A 21703-nucleotide genomic window follows, 5' to 3' on the forward strand; every position below is an offset into this window, starting at 1 on the left:
TTTATACCAATATTATCCAAAATAGCCAAAAAATGGAAATAACCCGAATGTCCATCAGCTGATGAATGAATAAATAGTATGTAGTATATCCATAAAATGAAGTATTTGGCAATGAAACACAACAAACTGCTGATTCATTCTATAACATGGACAAGCCTTGAAAACATTATACTAAGTGAAAGAAGTCAGTCACAAAAGATGTTCAGATGAAATAGCCCAAACAGGCAAACCCATAAAGACAGAAATACATTAGCGTTATCCTGGGACTGGGGTGGGTAGGTCAGGAATTGTTAAAATGACTGCTAATATGTTTGGGGTTACTCTTTTGAAGGATAAAAATGGTACAATGTTAGGTGGTGGTGGTATTGGCACAACTTTGTGAATATACTAAAAAACTACTGAACTATATACTTTATTTTTTTTAAAGATTTTATTTATTTGACAGAGAGAGCACAAGCAGAGGGAGAGAGAGGGAGAAGCAGGCTCCCTGCTGAGCAAGGAGCCCGATGTGGGACTCCATCCCAGGACTCTGGGATCATGACCCGGGCCGAAGGCAGCCGCTTAACCAACTGAGCCACCCAGGCGTCCCTGAACTATATACTTTAAATAAGTGAATTTTATGATATGCGAATTATATCTCAGTGAAATTTTTTTCTTTAAAGCACGATGCATGCTTGATTTTATCTCTTTAGTTATGAAGTTTGGGATGAGCACCCTCCAAAAATGACCAGTGATTTTTCTCTTCTTTTTTTGGAGGTGGGGGTGTGGGTGGGCAGGAGTGGCTGTTTAAATTTTTATAGGTTTGATTTGCTGACCAGAGTGTGATCCAAATAGTGCTGCTGTCTTCCTTTCCCTAGAATATAAGCTCCATGAGGACGGGGTTTTGACTCTTGTTTACCTCTGTGTTCCCGGAAGCAAGAAGTATGTCTGGTGCATAATAGGCAGTCAATAAGTAGTTTTTGATAAATGAATGAATGAGTGACCCTGTAGTTTCTGATCACTTGGAGCTAATTCTCTCTGGTTTCCTAATTCTAATATCTTGCTCTGTGATCACAAACAACCATTCTCTAGTTTTCATGTATTATGGCTCTGTCTAGAGCTACTCTTTGTGTTAATCTAGACCAGACTGTGCAGCCGGGACCTTGTGCTAGGGTGCATGTCAATGAGGGCAAAAATTGAGGCTGAAATCCCACCTGGGCTCCGCTTGCAGAGCTGAGTCCCCTGGGTACTGAAGTTGATCAGCCAGAGGAAAGGGGCCTCAACTCCTCATTTTACTGTGCAGAGGGGGACTTACCTTCTAATTCAACCCAGAGGGCTTGCCACTGAGCAATTTGACCTCTTTCTCGAAGGGGTGCTTTTTTAATTCCTACGAAGGCATTTTATGTGCTGGTAAGCCATATTTGAAACTATTTGCCCCCTGAACCCTACATTCTTCCAAAATTATTGGCTCTTCCCCAGTATCACATCCTTCCTCATTCAGGCAGGATCCCACAGATCCAACTAATTACCATCTTATTAGAACTAACAAATGCAAGTTTCCCACATTGCAATTCTACAGTCTCTGTGTGGAATATTGTAGGAAAACCCTCACAATCGCATGGTCAGGCAGCACAACAAATACATGGTCTCAAATCTCACTGGCTTCATCTTTGCTTTTCATCAATTCTTTGACTATGATTTGATCATTTATGTATCTGACTCTTATAACTCTTAATCCAAACAAGTACTTTATTAACTACCACCCTTCTCTCTTAGATGACTGCCTCACTGCTTTTTTCAAAGGGAAAATAGTCCATCATTTTCTTCCCTTAGCTCTCCCCAATATATGTATTTACATGACAATTATTCCCTGTTTACTTGCTGAGAATTAGGTGTCTTTCCTCTGTTCTAAAGCGTATATCTATATGTCCCTGTGCTATTAACCTCACTTCCTTTCATGGGCTCATGATCCTTATTCCATCAATTACCTCTTTCTTCCCAATATATTCAAACCTTACTCCCTATTTTACATTTCCTCTTAACCTTTGCATGTACTCAAGTCTCTCTTATAGTTGTAATTTCTAGTTTATGAGGGTTGACTGAACAGCGGCTACTTCTTCCTCATATCAGCTCCAATAAAAAAATCCCTGGCTACATTGGAAATTAGGAAGTGACATTATTGTTGAACTAGAATATGTGAATCCCTAAGGAACAAAAAGTATACAGACTATAATGAAGAAAGAATGCATAACCTAAAGGACCTGCAACAGAGGACTGTTCTAAATGGTGGAAATTCTTGCACTTCATGAGCAAATGACATATACATATAGCACACAGATATTCCACTCCTGAATTTATTTCCCAAAGAAATTATTCAAGGGGCAAAGAATTGTAGGCAACCTAGATGTCTATTTCTGGGAGAGTGCATGTGTAAAATGTTCTGGATGCATGCCGTAGAGTATTGGCAGCATTTACAATCGATTGTTGTACTGATAGCAACGTGGATGGATCTTAAAAACATACTGCTGAGAGAAAAAAAGTATGCATGTACATGTGTGCATAATCTATATGAATTACAAATACATGCTTACAGAACAATGCCATGCATTGTCTGGAAATACTTAAAAATATGCACATTATATACAAGGGAACAGTTGCTCATGGAGGGAGGGAAGTGGGAGTGGGGTATGGGGTATGGTGTATGGTATTTTTTAAAAATGGAGGAGTCCTTACAGACATAAAAATTTCTAACAGGATAATGTACCTAAAATGTTTATAAAATTCAAAGTGTGATCAAACATAAAGTAAACTTGTGGACAAAAAGATGTAACATTTTGGGAATTGGACTTCCTAGAAAAACTAAAATCCAGGAGATATTCATTTGTGTAGTTTCAATAACATAAGGAGATTTTAAATTATAATATACTTTACTCTAGGTAGCCTATGCAAATTTTAGCAACATCTGGTAAGAAAGAATTAGAATTTGTGTTTCAAGCTAATCTGTTGAGAGACCTTCATAGGCAATGGACTACTTTTTATAATTTAAGCTAATTTCCTTTTCACAATGAAATGTTGATTTTCTTGAATCAGCATTTAGCATATCATCCTATAATATCAGATCTAAATCCCACTCCAGGAACATGTACCCATTTTTAAAATTTCTCTTGTATGGGACAATCTCTGACCAGATTCAACTTGAGATAAATTTATGCTCACCACCCCACACAGAAGAAAAACCATACTTATCAATTTAAATTTTTATTAATGAAATGGAGGAAAGGAAATACTGAGGTGGACTTAATTAAAATGCATTTTCCAAGAAGCCTCTTGAACAAAATGAAGTTCTTCATTCATCACTAAACTTTTCTCCTTGACTGAGGTCATAATGGTTCTTTAATATGAAGGAAAAGGATCCCCTTCTGCCATATACCTGAGGTAAGTGGATGTTAGTAAATTGAATCATTAATACACTCCAAAATAAAGAACTTCAGGACTTTGAGTAGAATTTGGAAGAACGCTCATTGGAAAGTTCTTATCCTTGAGTTTTAAAAATTAAACCATGTGCTTTTGCTACTTAAAAAAAAATTTCCTTCCTCCTTTCTTCTTCCCTCCTCTTTCCCTTTCTCCTTCTCTTCCATTTCTTTCTCCCCCCCTTCCTTTTTGTTTCTTTAGGTTGATAGCCAAAAACAATGCTATATGAATAGATAGATCCCTAAATACAGATTGATCATGTAAGAACATATAGCTTTCTACTCAAACAAAATTGCATTATTTAGTGTACTGTTGAATACCTATCAGTTTAAATTCTGTCTGAGTAGAAAATTATACATTCTTATGTGTTCAATTTATACTTTTTCTCTTTCAATTTATTCATAGAATTATGAATTTGATGTGTTTGTGTGTGTGCCTGTGTGTGTGCATGCAGGTGTGTCTGTTTACCTTCCTTTTGGCTAGAACCATAATTTCTTTTTAAAATTCTTAGTTTGGATGGTTTTAGATAGAACTAAAGGCATTTCCATCTTACTGCTCCCCATTTTACTACTTGGCCATCATTTTCTAGTCTCACAAATTTGACTTTTAACTTGGCTTTTTACCTGGGCCTTAATCTCCTTAGGCTCCTACTCTGTCCCTTAACTCTTCCTGCTATAGCTCTACAGTTTCTCCATGGGTAGCACCATTTATACCTATAGCTTGGTAACCCACCTATAAATTTACAGCAATCCTAATGCTGAATCTTCATCCTAGACCACTCAAGTTCTAGGCTTATATTTCCAGCTTCTTACTAGAGGTTTCAACCTAGATGATCCCAAAGCACTTGAAATAAATATATTTCAAACTGAACTTATCATCTCACCCACAAAATCATTTCCTTGTTTTCATCCATTTAAGAGCACAACCATCACCCAATTGCCTTGGCCAGGTTGCTGAGAAGCTCTCTCAAATAGAAAAAAAAATCTGACAATCCTTTTGATATGATATAAATATATATATGTCCTCCTTTTCTCCATTTCCCAAAATTAAAATTTAGGCAGGCAACACTTAATAGCACGAGAGTTTGATATTATAGCACAACATTCGTTTCTGTAACACTTTAGACTCAATCTACTTTCTTGACTCCCATTTCCCACCGACCCCCACAAAGCTTGTGCTCCATACTCTTTAATTTACTTACCATTCCATAAATATGCCTTGTTTAGCTTACCATCGTAATCTGCAGATTGCTTTGCTTAAATAATTTCTATTTTGAATTAATCTGATAAAACTATTAGGCATAGAGATGGGATTATTGGCAAAAATTTTTCCCTTTAGATTTTCCACTCTCTTGATACTCAGAGGCTACATCACCATTTGTGCCGCAAAAGGCAATTCCTTTTGAGAATATGTAAGATGTCATTCCATAGAAATTAGGGTATTGAAAGCCTGATATCTGGGTCACTGATTGCCTTTTAGTAAATTTTCTGTAAAGTTTCCCTCCCCATTGCTAGTTTTTGTTATCTTAAGAAACACTTTGCTTGAGAAAGTTTTCCCATACTCTGGTGCTCTATAATTTCCATCATCATACATTCTACACATGACACTTTTGCTGGGAATAAAACCTAATAGTCTTGGGTATAGCTTTCAAAGCGGGGATTTACCCATATCATTCTTCCTCACCTCATAGCTTAGATCAAAGATTTCCTTGAGCTTCTTCCATTTTTTTTCACATTATATGGGCAATTTGTATTTCCATACTCTTATCAGAGCAATGGCTGACTTGATCTCAGGCATTAACTTTAGTGTGATTGTTTCAATGCCTATCCTTAGCAGATGCTTGTAGTGGAGGGTAATATTATCTGGGTATCAATGGCTTCATCTAAGTACATATGAAGTCTTAGAACCAGGAATATCTGAAACAGGATCTGTAAGGATCTCCTTCCCTCTTTTCTCGCAAATATTTTTTTTCTTACACCTGCTCCAAGACCCCCAGGTCCTAGGCATTTTGATTCTTACTTGTTATTTCCTAAATCTCCCTATATATCTGGTCTAGAACTTATGGACAAACCACTCTCTCCTCCACATTAACTTTGTGCTCCTTCTGAGTTTCTTATAATTGCACTGATCCTTACGCCTGGGCCTGGGTACTGGGGAGGAAAGGGCAGATGTATCTTTTACTAAAGTTCTTAGATTCAGGGATGTTGAGGATAGTTGGAGATCGTTTGTCTTTAGACCTGAAGTAGCTGATGTGGAGGAAGTAGGAGAATGGCTTTTACCAAAAATGGCATTTTTACCGTCTTTTGCAACTTCTCAGTTACTTCAAAATCATGGTTTCTGAAAACACCAAAGGTTCTGACTTTGCTACCCAACATGTTCTCTCAAACTTTGAAAATTGTGAGACTTTAGCATCCCAAATCCCTGCACCTGGTCACAGCCTCCACAAAGTTTTTTTTTTGTTTGTTTCCAGTGGAAATATCTGTTAGACTAAACAGACTTGAGCCAGCAAATCACATATCTTCTATCCTGTTCTCTCATAAGGTGTGAACATAAAAATATTATGGGATACGACATACCCCTGTCTAGGGCAAATTATTTACCCTCAGTTGTAGAGAAACCCTTGTAGTACACAGGAGTGCAGAGTGTTTTCAGCTATCTATAACACAGTTTAGAGAGGACACTAACTTCTTATCAAAACCTTAGTTCAGTTCTTCAAACAGCGTTCATAGCCGAAGCCAATATCTTCTGTTTCACCAAAGGAGAAATGAGATACTCACCACGTCTTTATTATCTGTGATATTTTGCTTTGTATCCCCAATGGACCACTGTACACGTCAAAAACAACTCGAGGAAGGTGAATAGGAACAGATATTCTGAAAGAATTTTACCACTTCTCTGTTTCCAAAAATAAAATATACATTCCTTACGATTTTTATATGTTAACATGTTAGAAATAATAAAGGAATTGTACAATTACAGGAAGATGGAAAAATAAAAGAGAAAAACTACTCAATATATCCCCATCCCCTAAAGCCATGGGTATTTATATATACTTTTCTTGATCATAATGATAACTGATAATTATTAAGGATGAGTATAAGCTGACAAATTTCTGCCAAATGGCTAATGAGAATCATCGATTGTGTCTTCCTGTGTGTTGTTGTGGATAAGGTCAGCGGATTTTCAATGAGCCTCTGGAGAAGATGGAACTGAGACACGTTTGAGGTCAAGTGTTACAGAACTTATTTAACAGAGAGATGTTCAGAATTAGACCTCTTTTGGGAAAGGGCCCTATAGAGGAACTTACAGTGAAGTAAAAAGTTTTGGGTTTGTGACCCAGGCTCAATAGAAGGACTTATGCATCCTGTGGGTAGGTGGTTTCCTCCTCGGACTGTGCCTCTGATTATAAGCCCCAATAGACCTATATCCTTGTAGGATAGTTGAATATTTGAAGGATAGAATACTGGAAGCCTGAAGCACCCAAAGCACTTTTGTGACAAGGCCACCATGGGCTACTGGGACCAGTTTTCAATCCTGACACCATTTAAGAGTAACTGAAGCCATGGCAGTGAAATTATGGGTATGCTAGTAGACTACTGAGATGCTCTAGGATTCTAACAACTAGAGGTCTGGAGTCCATAGGGAATCTTTGATTCTCAGTATTCTTGAATATCTTGAGAGGGTCAACAGGAAAGGGACCTCGGGAGGAAGGTCTTGGATTTCTTGCTAATACGAACATTGGTGGTTCAAGAGATGAATTGGAAAAATGAAAGAATCAAAATTATAATTGCACTCCAACCTAGTAAAATGAGACATTTCTATTATGCAGATGTAATCTTAAGCAATATCTGGAGGTTTATATTTATTTAAGATTTTACTTTAAGGTATCCTTCAGGGTATGCGTCCTAAAATATTAGCATTCCCTGCAGCAGTAAGATGGCTCTTTGATGTGTCATTTAACTGATTTCTGTTAGAGCTCAATTTTTTGTAGTGAAATAACTTGAAATTTAGACCATTTTTTATTAGAATGAATGTTCTGCAAGTAAATAGCTCTGACCCTGAGCAAGGAGCTTAACATTTCTTAGCTTATTTCTTTAATTGAGTCAGAGACATAAATCATTTCTTGAGGAAGTTTGCAATCCCACTTGCCATAAAATCACTTTCAAATCTATGTTGAAATAAGAAAAAATCAACAAAATGCAAGCAAACATATGCTTTAGAATAAGCTAATTAACCAAGAGTTTGGGATGTTGAAGTAAGGAGAGTTTGCTGTATTAGGTTAAGAATTTAAAAACAGGCAACATCTAATGGGCTTAATCAGAAACTGAGAAAGAAAAATTGGTTTCTAGGTCTTGGTCAAAGGCCTAACTCTTTTGACCTCTGTCAAGCTCTGGGTAGATATGATAGAACAGAAAGACAGGAATCCACAGAAAACGCTTTAGAATTTATGGTTTTAATTTCTACCCAACTTGCTTAGCACTGATTCTCATCTCCTTGACCTCCTAGCTTCTTCTCTCCACATGAACAAACCCATATAGTTAAGTGCACAGATATCTACAGTTCCACATGGACAGAAACACAGAAATATATACAGATACTGAAACACAAACATGGACACACTTAAACAGACTCACATAGACCTGCTGACAGGCAGACTGACAGACACAAAGCAAGCAGTTCAAAAATGTCCTATAGTCGTGTGCATACAGAACTGAATATACATACATTCCAAATTACATACATCTATAGAGTCTAGATTTATTTGCTCTGAAGATTACATCTCTGATGAACATAAATTCCTGGGCATCACAAGTACGTAAGGATATTATTTCCTTCTTTGAAAATCAAATCTTGCTATAATAAACTTGATCATTTAAGGTCTAGGAAAACTGGCCTCAGAGATGCAGGTACCTAGAAAGAACTAAGCGCCTATTGTAAAAATATTTTGGATACCAGGTGGGACCAGAATTGAATATAATGCTAAATCACTCAAAATATATCTATTAATATTTATAATATATTCCGTTTGCTTACTTGAGGCTTTGGGTGATCCTAGGTTTAGAAATGCAACCTGTAGTTTGAATCACATTTGTAGTATGTACATATACCAGAGTAAACTAATGATAAAGGTCACTGTCATATCTTGCATAATACTTAAATACTTTGATCACTCACCAAAGAATTTAAATGTAATTCTAAATTTGTGATGAGATCTTCATAGAAACCTGGTACTTACCTCTGGCCAAATAGGAGCATGTGTACTCACACTATATATCATAAACTCAAGTGATAGTAAAAGCAGACCAATCACTGAAATGCAGGCACTTAGAATGTTCACTGTTATGGTATAGGAAAGCTGAAATAGTTAAAAAGAGTCACCTGGTCATTGGAAGTTATCCATATACTTCACTGTCAAGTATATTCAAGTAGAAGATTTATACAAATTCTGATCTTTTCTGAATAGTAAGGTCATTAAAAGGACTGTCAGAACTGCAGATTTGTCAGGATCCCAATAGAACTGAACAATTTTGGAAAAGATAAAACTTTTGATGTAGCATGCATATATTCATTCCTTCACTGACAATTATTGAATATTAGTTCTGTACCATGCAAACTATCATCTGTCTTATTAGATCAAGAGGGAGAAAAAAAGTGGTCTCTGCAGTCAAGGAAGTCTATTGGGGGACACAAGCAAGTGCATATTAAATATGAATAGAATGTAGAAAAATGTTAACAACAAAACATACAAACAAACAAACATGCTAACAATATAGGCAAATTCATAGTGCCATATAGGGTCAGATTACCGGAGACCTAATATTCCAGGAGTTTGCCATTATTCATTTAACAGTGCAAGAAGGGGAGTCATAGGGAATTTTGTTGGAGAGACAGGTGCTATCTAGATAGATATTTAGGATTTTATCTTGAAAAAAGTGGGGAATTACATCGCTGGAGGTGCCTGCTCTGTTTTTAGGCCACACTCCTGTCAGGCTATGTACTCAGGACAGTACATATGTATAATGTTGCTGCATAATTACCCTTTGTCCATGTATTACGTCAGAGAGGTGATAAGCCCTATGATACTGTTTTCGGGGACATTCTCTCATACTTATTTCCTTGTTTTCATTTGCACCAGTAGAATTCTTTCTACCTTATATGAATTAGATAATAAATAAGAAAACTTAAACTGGATTCGGAAACCTATTTCACTGGATAAATCATATGTTTGTCTATATGCTATTCATTATTGTAGAGCGATCTTAATTTATTCTTTTGGAATAAATCTCCCTTAAAGAGAGAGAATCACATTAAAATAAAATGTTCACTAACTCATTTTTACAACCTAAACACCCAACAGTATTGATTAGTAAATTGTAGTATATAAATGTAATTTCATCTTTAAAATGAAATATTTCATGAGTTTTTAATTATATGAACAAATGGTTATGACACATTAATATTATATAGAAAAGGAGCCACCCTTGTTGAGGAAATGCACAGAGGAGGCCACGTGGAGCAGGTGTTCTGTGCAGCATGGAGTTTTACCGGCAAAAATTGAAGAATTAAAAGGACAAATAGAAAAATCCACAATCATAATAGATTTTGACATGTCTGTCTACGTAATAAGACAAGTGGACGAAAACCAAGAGTAGAAAATTGAAACATCTGACCTCGTTGATCTTCGTATATGTATGTACATGTATATGCATATATATCCCAATGTACATGCATATGCATATATTTATATCCCAGTGTACAAGCTGGATTAAATACACACGTGCACACACCAGTAATATTGTCTTGACTGTGGTAGCTATATAGTATTAGTTTTATACTTTCTCCCTTTTTGGCTATTTCCATATAGATTTTGCAATCAACTTAATCAATACTGAGAAAAAAATCCTTTTAAAGTTTTGATTGGGATTATATCGAGTCTATAAAATGATTTGAGGAAAAACTGACATCTTAAAAATGTTTGTCTTCCCATCCATGAACATACCCATTTATTTAGATACTGTTCAGTTTCTCTCTGCAATGTTTTGCAGTTCTCTATGTAGAGGTCTTAGAAATATTTCACTGATGCTCAGGAAAATAATTTCTGAGTGTTTTATTTTTGAGTGTGATTATAAAGGTATTTTTACAGATTTCATCTCAATACATAGAAATACAATGGATTTTTTTATATGAATTTGTATTCCTCAATGTTGATAAATTCTCAGTTGAATTTCTTTTTCATAGACTTCTTAGGATGTATAAGGGTGTCTATGATTAAAGCAGGTACTACTGTTAACTTTTTAAACCTTATGCCTTTTATTTCTTCTTGACTTATTGCACTGGACAAGAACGCCTGCAAAATAGCTCTCTCTCTGACAAATAAATAAATATAATCTTAAAAAAAAGAACTCCTTCTCAATATTAAACAAATTTGGTGAAATGGTAATTTCTTGCAACGCTTCTGATCCAAAGGGAAACCATTTAGTCTTTCACCATTAAGTATAATATTAGCTATAGTTTTTTTGTAGGTGCCCTTTAACAGGTTGAGGATGTTCCCTTCTATTAATAGTTCAACAAGAGCTTTTCAAAAAAAACCATTTTTTTAAAGATTAACTTATTTATTTGAGAGAGAGGGAGAGAGAGAGTGGGGGGGGAGGGGCAGAGGAAGAGGGAGAGAGAATCCCAAGCAGGTTCCATGCCCAGCTTGGAGTCCAATGCGGGGCTCGATCCCACAACCCCAAGATCACCCTGTGAGCCAAAACCAGGAGTCAGATGCTTAACTGACTGTGTCACCCAGGTGCCCCTAGAAAAAAAAAAAACCCAAACATTTCAAATGATTTTCCTTCATCTCTCTAATTACCCTAATATGTTGAATCACATGTGTTGTTTCCTGAATGTTGAACTAAGCTTGCATTCCTGGAATAAATTCCACTCTATTATGCTTTTAAAAATATATTACTGAACATGATTTATGATATTTTAAGCATTTTGACATCAGCATTCATTATGGATAGTGATCTCCTATTTTTCTTTTCTTGCAAGTAAATTTTTGGTGTCAGGATTATGTTGGACTCCAAAAAATCAGTTGGGAAATGTTCCTTCTCCTTTGTTTTCTGAAATATTTTGTGTACCATGTGATATCATTTGTTTATTAAATACTTGATAAATGTATTACTTAACACGTGTGTCTAGAATTTTCTTCATGGAAAGATTTTTAATGATTAATACAATTCCTTTAACAAATGCAGAGATAATTATGTTTTCTATTTCTTCTTGTTTCTGTTTTGGTTAGTTGCATTTTTTACAATTTCTTAGTATAGTGTCATTTGTAGCATTTCCTTGATATTTCTTACTGTCTCTAGTACCTGTAGTGATATTTCATCTTTCATTCCTGATACAGTAATTTGTGTTTTATTGTTTTATTGATCAGTCTTATCAGAGGTTTATCAATTTTATTAGTATTTTCAAAGAATAAATTTTCAGCTTTGCTAGTTTCTATATTGTTTATCTATTTTCTATTTTATTGACATCTCTTTATTCTTACTCTCTACTTTGTATTAAATATGCACTTTCTTTTCCAGCTTTTTAGGTTGGAAATTTAGATAATTAGATTTTAAGCCCTTCATCTTTTCTAATATATACTTTTATTTATTTATTTATTTATTTATTTATTTATTTATTTATTTATTATTTATTTATTTTATTTGACAGAGAGAGAGATAGCGGGAGAGGGAACATAAGCAGGGGGAGTGGGAGAGGGAGAAGCAGGCCTCCCGCCAAGCAGGGAGCCCAATGCAGGGCTCGATCCCAGGACCCTGAGATCATGACCTGGGCTGAAGGCAGTCGCTTAACCAACTGAGCCACCCAGGTGCCCCTTTATTTTTTTAAAGATTTGTCCATTTATTTTAGAGAGAGAGAGAGGAGAGCGTGCGTGCACATGCATGAGGGGGTGGGGGAGGGGCAAAGGGAGAGGGAGAAAGTTCTAAGTAGACTCTTCCCTGAGCACAGAGCCCAACTTGGGGCTCAATCTCACTACCATAAGATCATGACCTGAGCCGAAGCCAAGAAATGGACGCTCAACCGGCTGTGCCACCTAGGTGCCCCTCTAATATATAATTTAATGCTGTAAATTTCCTTCAAGCATTGCTTTATCTCAAAAATATTGATATGTAGTGTTTCCATCATTCAGTTCAAAATATTTTCTAACTTTTGTGATTTCTTTTTATCCATGGGTTATTTATTTAATGTGTTGTGTAATTTCCAATTACTTGGATTATTTCTTGGACATATAATAATTGATTTTTAATTCTGTTTCCTCTTAAGTTATTTCTATTTCCATGCAGTTGGTTGCCTATAGTAAGAATAGTAAACCTAGTCTATAATATATTATTCAATCTTGTGAAATTTGTTGTTACTTTTTTTCCGGTTCAGTGTATGCTGTATCTTGATGAATACTCTATGTACAGTTTAAAAGAGCATGTATTCTACAGTCTTTTTGTGTAGTGTTTTACAAAGGTCAACGAGGTCAAATGTTTCTATTTTCTACTCCTTGTTTTTGCCCACTTGTTTTATCAATTACTTAGACATGTCAAAATCTATTATGATAGTGGATTTTTTGATTTCTTCTTTTATTTCCTTAGTTTTTGCATCATTTATCTTAAACTTCTAATATTAGATACATATACATTTGTGGCAGTTATGTATTCCTGATGAATTAACACTTTGTCACACTGAAATGACTCTATTTCTAGTCACCTGTTCTGTCTTGACATTTATTGGTCTTTAATTATTATAACCACATGAGCTTCCTTATGCATATGCATTCTTTCATGTATATATTTTTTCCCATTATTACTTGCAATCTATATTTGTCTTTATATGAAAAACAAACTTCTTAAAGACAGTGCATGCTTGGCATCATTTTTTACCCAGTCTGAGAATACTGGACTTTTAACTGGAGTGTTTGTCTATTTACATGTGATATGATTATTGTCCTAATTTTTCTTCTTCCTTTTCTGCTTTCATTTAGGTTAAAATAGTTTTTAAACTTTTATTTCCTCTATGGGCTTTTTAACTGCATATTTTTGTATTATTGAATAGTCTAGATTCTACTGCATGTATCCTTAATTTTTCACAGTCTACTCAATATTGTCCTACTTCATATAGAATGTAACAAATTTATGGTACTTTAATTCTGCTTACCTTTGTGTTATTTTGTAAAATATTTTACTCATACATGTTATAAAATTGAAAATATGTTAATTTTTAAATTGAGGTATATAATTAACATACACCATTATATTGCTTTCAGGTGTACAATATAATGACTCAATATTTGTATATATTACAAAATGATCACCACAATTAGTATAGTTAACATCCATCATCATACATAGTTACAAAAATTTTTATTCTAGTGATGAGAACCTTTTTCTTTTTTTAAAGATTTTTATTTGTTTATTTATTTGAGAGAGACAGAGAGCGACAGAGAGCATGAGTGGGGAGGAGAGGGAGAGGCAGGCTCCTCACCGAGCAGGGATCCCAGTGTGGGGTTCGATCCCAGGACCTTGGGATCATGACCTAAGCTGAAGGCAGATGCTTAACTGACTGAGCCACACAGACGCCCCATCTAGTGATGAGAACTTTTAAGATTTGCTCTCTCAGCAACTTTTAAATATTCAATGCAGTATTATTAACAACATAACTGCTCTATTGTGCATTACATCTCTATGATTTAGTTATTTTAAATTGGACGTATGCACCTTTTGAACTCTCTTCACTCATTTCACCCACCCCCACCCTCCACTTCTGGCAACCACCAAATCTGTTTCCTGGATGTATAATATTTGTGTGTGTGTGTGTGTGTGTGTGTGTGTGTGTGTTTGGATTTTAGATTTTTAGAAATCCTCGTTTTTTTATAGGTTTTCTGTGTGTGTGTGTGTGTGTGTGTGTGTGTGAATATATTATATATATATATTCATTCCTTTTCATGCCATTATATAAAAAATGCCACATCTTCTTTATCCATTCATCAGTCTATGGACACTTGGGCTGTTTTTATAATTTTGCTATTGTTGATAATGCTGCTATAAACATCAGGGTACATGTATCCCTTTGAATTAGTGTTTTTGTATTCTTTGAGTAAATACCCAGTAATGCAATTGCTGTATCATAGGGTAGTTCCATTTTTAACTTTTTTTGAGGAAACTCCATACTGTTTTCCAGAGTGGCTGCACCAGTTTGCATTCCCACCAAGAGTGCAAGGGGGTTCTCCTTTCTCTACACCCTCACCAGCACCTATTGTTTTCAAAGGAAACATACAGAAGGACAACAGGTACATGAAAAGAGGCTCAACTTTTCTAAACACCAGTGTCTATCAAAACTATAATGAGCTATCACCTCACATCTATTAGAATGGTTAAAATCAAAATAGCAAGAAATAACAAGTGTTGGTGAGAAAGTGGAGAAAAGGAAGCCCTCATGTACTGTTTGTAAGAAGGAATTGGTAAAGTCACTATGGAAAACAATATGAAGGATTCTCAAAAAATTAAAATGGAACTACCATGTGATCCAGCAATTCCATTTCCAGGTATTTATCTGAAGAAAACAAAAATACTAACTTGAAAAGATATATGCATCTCTATGTTCATTGCAGCACTATTTACAATAGCCAACATATGAAAATAACCTACATGTCTATTGGCAGATGAAGGGATAAACAAAATGTGATACACACACACACACATACACACACACACACACATATCACATATATATACTCAACGGAATATGATTCACACATTAAAAAGTATGAATTTTTGCCATTTGCAACAACATGGATGGAGCTAGAGTATTATGCTAAATGAAATAAGTCCATCAGAGAAAGACAAATACCATATGATTTCCCTAATATGTGAAATTGAAGAAACAAATGAACAAAGGGGGGGGAAGAGAGGGAGGCAAACCAAGAAACAGACTCTTAACTATAGAGAACAAACTGATGGTTACCACAGGGGAGGTGGGTGAGAGATGGGTTAAACAGGTGATAGGAATTAAGGAGGGCACTCGTGCTGAGCACCTCGTGTTGTATGGAAGTGTTGAATCACTATATTGTACACTTGACACTAATACTACACTGTATGTTAATTAACTGGGATTTAAATAAAAACTTAAAGTCTATTTCAATCCTCTGCCCATTTTTAAACTAGTTTTGTTTTTTGTTTTTTGGTTTTTTTTTTGCTACTGAGTTGTATTTGATCTTTATATATTTTGGATATTAACCCATTATCTGATATATGGTTTGTAACTATTTTCTCCCATTCTGCAGGTTGGCTTTTCACTTTGTTGATGGTTTTCTTTGTGTGCAGAAACTTCTTAATTTGGTGTTGTCCCCTTTGTTTATTTTCACTTTTGCTGCCTTTGTCTTTGGTGTCAAATCCAAAAAAAATCACCATCAAGACCAACATCAAGAAGCTTATGGCCTATGTTTTCTTCTAGAAATTTTATGTTTTCAGGTCTTACATTCCTACCTTTAATCCATTTTGAGTTAATTTTTTGTATGGTGTGAGATAGTAATGTAGTTTCATGCCTTTGCATATTGCTGTCCGTTTATTAAAGAGTCTGTCTTTTTCCCATTTTATATTCTTGGCTCCTTTGTCATAAATTAAATTTTTTTATTATGTTATGTTAATCACCATACATTACATCATTAGTTTTTGATGTAGTGTTCCATGATTCATTGTTTGCGTATAACACCCAGTGCTCCATGCAATACCTGCCCTCTTTAATACCCACCACCAGGCTAACCCATCCCCCCACCCCCTTCCCTCTAGAACCCTCAGTTTGTTTCTCAGAGTCCATAGTCTCTCATGGTTCGTCTCCCCCTCCAATTTCCCCCTCTTCATCTTTGTCATAAATTAGATGACCATATATGCATGGGTTTATTTCTGGGCAGTCTATTCTGTTCCATTGATTGATGTGTCTATTTTTTAATGCCATTATCATACTGTTTTGATTACTATAGCTTTGTAACATAGTTTGAAACTAGAGACCATGATGCCTCCAGCTTTGTTCTTCTTTCTCAAGATTGCTTTTGGCTCTTCAGCACTACAATTTTTGCTTTTAGTAGTCAGTAAAGATATTAAGAAATAAAAAAAACACCATATTTTATCTTTACCCATACATGGTAGGCTAAATAATGGTTCCATCATAGATATCTTAATCCCCAGAAACCGTGACTATATAACTATGTGGCAAAAGGGAATCTGCAGATATGATTAAGTTAAAGATCTTCAGATGGGAAGATTATTCTGAAATATCTGGTTTGGCCTAATGTAATCACAAGGGTCCTTGTAAGAGGGAGGAGAGAGGATAATAAAGAAAAGACAGTGTGTTCATGGAAGCAGAGGAGAAGAGATTAGAATGGTATGGCTCCAACCAAGGAATGCAGCAGCCTCTAGAAGCTAAAAAAAGCAAATACCCAGTATGTCCACAATAGCCAAACTATGGAAAGAGCCAAGATGTCCATCAACAGATGAATGGATAAAGAAGATGTAATACACACACACACACACACACACACACACACACACACACACACACACAATGGAATATTATGCAGCCATCAAAAGGAATGAAATCTTGCCATTTGCAATGACATGGATGGAACTGGAGGGTGTTATGCTGAGCGAAATAAGTCAATCAGAGAAAGACATGTATCATATGACCTCACTGCTATGAGGAATTCTTAATCTCAGGAAACAAACTGAGGGTTGCTGGAGTGGTGGGGGTGGGAGGGATGGGGTGGCTGGGTGATGGACACTGGGGAAGGTATATGCTATGGTGAGCGCTGTGAATTGTGTTAAGACTGATGAATCACAGACCTGTACCTCTGAAACAAATAATACATTATATGTTAAAAAAAAAAGAAGAAGATAGTAGGAAGGGAAAAATGAAGGGGGGGAAATCAGAGGGGGAGATGAAACATGAGAGCCTATGGACTCCGAGAAACAAACTGAGGGTTCTAGAGGGAAGGGGCAGTGGGGGGATGGGTTAGCCCAATGATGGGTATTAAGGAGGGCACATATTGCATGGAGCACTGGTGTTATATGCAAACAATGAATCATGGAACACTACATCAAAAACTAATGATGTAATGTATGGTGATTAATATAACATAAAATAAAATAAAAAAAGAAGCATAAAAAAAAGAAGGTAAAAAAGGCAAGGAACAAAATCTTTTCAATAGATTCCAGAAGGAAAGTAGTTCTGTCAACATCTTGATTTTCAGACTTTTGATCTCCAAAACTGTAAGATAATACACTTACATTGTTTTAAGCCAATAAACTTGTGATAATTTATAACAACAGCAACTGTGGACTAACAGTCCATATATTTATCATTTCTGGTGTTCTTTTTTTGTCTTGTATGTCCAAGTGTCCAAATATGTTATCATTTCCCTTCACCCTGAAGAACTTTAGCTTTCTTTGATAGTGTAGATCTGATAATAGAATTTTTTCTCAGCTTTTGTTTCTATGAAAAGGAATTTATTCCACCAGTGATATTGAAGGGTATTTTCAGTGGATATGGAATTCTAGTTGACAGTTTTTCCAGGGCTTTGAAGATGCCATTATATTTTTTTCTTGTGTCTTTTTCAGAGAAGTCTTGCATATATTTTGGTATACTTGTTTCTAGGAGTCTTAACAATATTAATATTAATGTAAATGGTATTTTAACATTAGTTTATCCATTGGCTTCTGCTAGCATGTAGAAAGATAATTGATTTGGATTTTGTATATTGAAGACATTGTAAAATTCACTATTTCTTAAATTTTGTCATCTAAAAATATTTTTTCTTCTTTCCAGTCTTTAATATACTTCCTTTTTCTTTGACTTATAGCAATGGATAGAACACCTTAAATAAAATACTGAAGAAACATGGTGATAGCTTATATGCTTCTCTTGCTAAAAGGTAACAAAATGTTAGAGGCAGTGTTAAAATTTTCATCATTAAACATGATGTTATTTCTCCCTCTCCCTTTTGATAGATATCTTCTATTGATTTTATCATTTTTTTTGCATTCACTGAGTTGATCATTTAGTTTTTATGTTTTTAATGTGGTAGATCACATTGGTCTTCCTCCCTCTCTCCCTCCCTCCCTCCCTCCCTCCCTCCCTCCCTTCCTTCCTCCCTTCCTTCCTTCCTTCTTTTGAGAAGGAGAGCGGGGAGAGAGAGGCAGAGGGAGAGAGAGAATCTTAAGCAGTCTCCACACCTAGCATAGAGCCCAACACAGGGCTCAATCTCACATGACTTGAGCCAAAATCAAGAGTTGGATGCTTAACTGAATGAGCCACCCAGGTGCCCCCACATTGATTTATTTTCAAATGTTAATCTATCTTTGCATTTCTGGAATTAGTCATGAGGTATTGTTCTTTCTATTTGTTTTTCTCACAGTATTCTATATTTTATTTGCTAATATGTATATTAGGATTTTTACATCTATGGTCATGAGGGATTTTGGTCTGTAATCTTCTTTTCTTGTAAGATCCTGGTAGAGTTTTAGGATCAATGATATACTATCCTCACAATGGGTTGGCAGGTATTACCTTCTTTTTCTGTTCTCTGGTAGAAATTTGCATAATGTCTTCAAATATGATTGTAGGTTTCTTTTTCTTTTTAATTTCGTCAATTTTTATTGTCTTATTTTGAAGCTACATTAATAGGTGAATAGATATTTAGGATTATCATACATTATGTTGAACTAAATCTTTTATTGTTATGCAGTGTCCCTTTCTAATAAAAATCTCTGATAATTTTTGCTCTAAAGCCTACTCTGTATAATAATTAATATAGCCTTCTTTTTGGTTGGTGTTCACAAGAAATATCTTCTTTTCCAACTTCTTCTTAGACCTGTCTTTATTTAAAGTATGTTTTTAAAATAAATAACAGTGGTGGAAGATGGGGATCCAATCTTATTGTTCTGCATGTTGTGTATCTAGTTTTCCCAGCACCATTTGTTGGAAAGACTATCCTTTCCCAACTGGGTATTCTTGATTCCCTTGTTGAATATTGGCTGACTGTAAATGCAGTGATTTAATTCCAGGCTCTCAATTCTGTTCCATGGGTCTGTATGCCAGTACCATACAGTTCTGATTACTATAGTTTTGTAGTATAGTTTGATATCAGGGGGTGTGATGCCTCCAGCTTTGTTATTTCTCAAGTGACGCAGAGACAGTGCTACCTCCTTACTGACCCTCCTTCTTTTGGCAAATGAAACTGTTATCTCTAGAGTTGCTACAAACATTCTGACTTACCAAGAATATTGAACGCCTCTTCTCTACTATTACTGCAAGGACTCCTGAGAATATAAACTGGAAACAAAAATCATGTTTATTAATACCCAGTCATTATGTTTATATATAAAGAGTAAGAGAATTCTGGAATGCTATAACATGAAGAATAATACCATCTTAATTCTTTAGTGGGACCATTGAGAAAATCATTCAGAAAATAATTCAAAGGTTCCATAGTACAGAGATAGGGAAGTCATGAAGTCTCTGTTCAGTAATGTAACACGTGCATTGGAAATGGAAGGAGGGGCACCTCAAGTTGACTTCATAGGGCAAAAGGAGTGTCAAATTTTATTTAGATTTTTGTCAGTAATAATTTATTGATCCCATAAGGTGAATTACAAGAAAATATATCCAGTTAATGAATTTACTAATAGACAATGTTCTATCTTGGTGATTTCACATTCAAGTACTTTTAATATAATGTTTAAAATATTTTAATAATGGAAAATATAATTTAGAAAATATTTAAGTTCGTTTTACATATTTAAACATAAGATCACATAATGTCTTCCATGAGTAGATTGTTCTGAAACCTTCCATCATCTCCTAAAACTTGTTAGAAACATGACAAGGTGTATCAGAAATTTATTTTTTTCATTGGTACAACTTTATGCATGCATGGAAACTTCCTACAATTTAAAAAAATTAACTATTGAGTTAGTAGTAAAGGGAAGGAATGTTCTTTCCAGGGAAATGGGGCCATTAACATGTTAATACTAAGTAGCCTTTTGGGGTCTGGAGGATCGAAATTTGAATTCTTTGCACTTTGCCTTCTATGTGACTTAGGAGGAATTACCTACCCTATCATTAGTTTTGCTTTTCTCATTGATAAAATGGGGATTTGTATTTTCTACCTCTCTGTGTTACTGTGTTGTTGTAATAATTACATATAGAGGAATTCACTGAATGATTTATAGCCAGCTTTGTCCTACTAGCTTGCACCTAAGGCTCAGAACTATATTTTCCAGAATTCCCTTCCTTATGTGGTCCCTGAAAGTATTGTAATACTCCACACTGGAAGCAACCTAAATGTCCGTCCATTCTATTACTTAAACATAGTAGATTAATATAATGTAATGTTAATCAGCAATAATAATGAATGAATGATTGCTGTTTCAATAACAAGGTTGGGACTCACAATCCTAAATTGAGCAAAGAAGCCAGATACAAAATAATACATACTATACATATATAAGTTTAAAAACACTTAAGAGTAATATATCTGAAGTCAGGTTAATGGTTAGGGTAGGAGGGAGAAAGAAGGGACATGAGAGGAACTTCTGAGATGCTAGAATTTTGCTAATTTTTTTTGACCTGGGTGTTGATACACTGATTTATTAATTTTGGGATAATTGAGATGTACAATTATAATTTTAGATTTTTGTGTATGTATGTTTTATTTATATGTTAAAAAATTTAAAAACAGGATAACAAACAATAGCACCTAACTCACAAAAATTCTCTCCAACAGCCTTAGATAATTCAGAAAATTAATATAGATGCTAATGTACTAAATCTAATTCACTGTCAGCAACTTTCTTTTGGAATATCTTACACTCAGTGGCAAAACTTAGAATTTTTTCTCTCATTAAAATTTTGATTCAATGTTTTAATAACTCCATGCACATATTAGTGATCTAATGTCTTCGTGATTGTAATATTATTTGAGATATTAATACAATTGACTCATCTGTTCTTTGCTTAGAACCTACATATTTGGTACTTTTAAAATTGAATTAAGGCCCTCATTTTTGTTATCTGAATTATGGTGGCCTCCTAGGTTTCTCAAATCTAATCTCTTACTACTCATAGAATGATGACTAAAACAATCTAACCATGGCACTATCTTCAGTCAGAATATTACTGCTCAGGGCTGTCCAGTAGAAATATGATGCAAGGAATATAC

The 21703-nt window shown here is 35.1% G+C and overlaps 1 protein-coding gene across 5 annotated transcripts in view; it reads right to left on the reverse strand.

Moving 5' to 3' along the window:
• Nucleotides 1-21703, reverse strand: part of LOC112829380 (membrane-spanning 4-domains subfamily A member 12-like) — a 122791-nt gene that overhangs the window by 82132 nt on the left and 18956 nt on the right. For 4 of the 5 annotated variants that reach the window (XM_073883687.1, XM_073883686.1, XM_073883684.1 and 1 more), the window contains 3 exons: nucleotides 19759-19815; nucleotides 8687-8806; nucleotides 6228-6345 (listed from right to left, as the gene is read on the reverse strand). The gene's annotated coding sequence lies outside the window, so the exon portion shown is untranslated. The remainder of the gene's footprint in view (nucleotides 1-6227; nucleotides 6346-8686; nucleotides 8807-19758; nucleotides 19816-21703) is intronic. The other variant, XM_073883688.1, reaches the window with a different exon arrangement.

The sequence above is a fragment of the Callorhinus ursinus genome, unplaced genomic scaffold (genome assembly GCF_003265705.2).
Source record: "Callorhinus ursinus isolate GAN/ISIS: 27379988/994484 unplaced genomic scaffold, GSC_fseal_2.0 scaffold51, whole genome shotgun sequence".
NCBI classification, from domain to species: domain Eukaryota; kingdom Metazoa; phylum Chordata; class Mammalia; order Carnivora; family Otariidae; genus Callorhinus; species Callorhinus ursinus.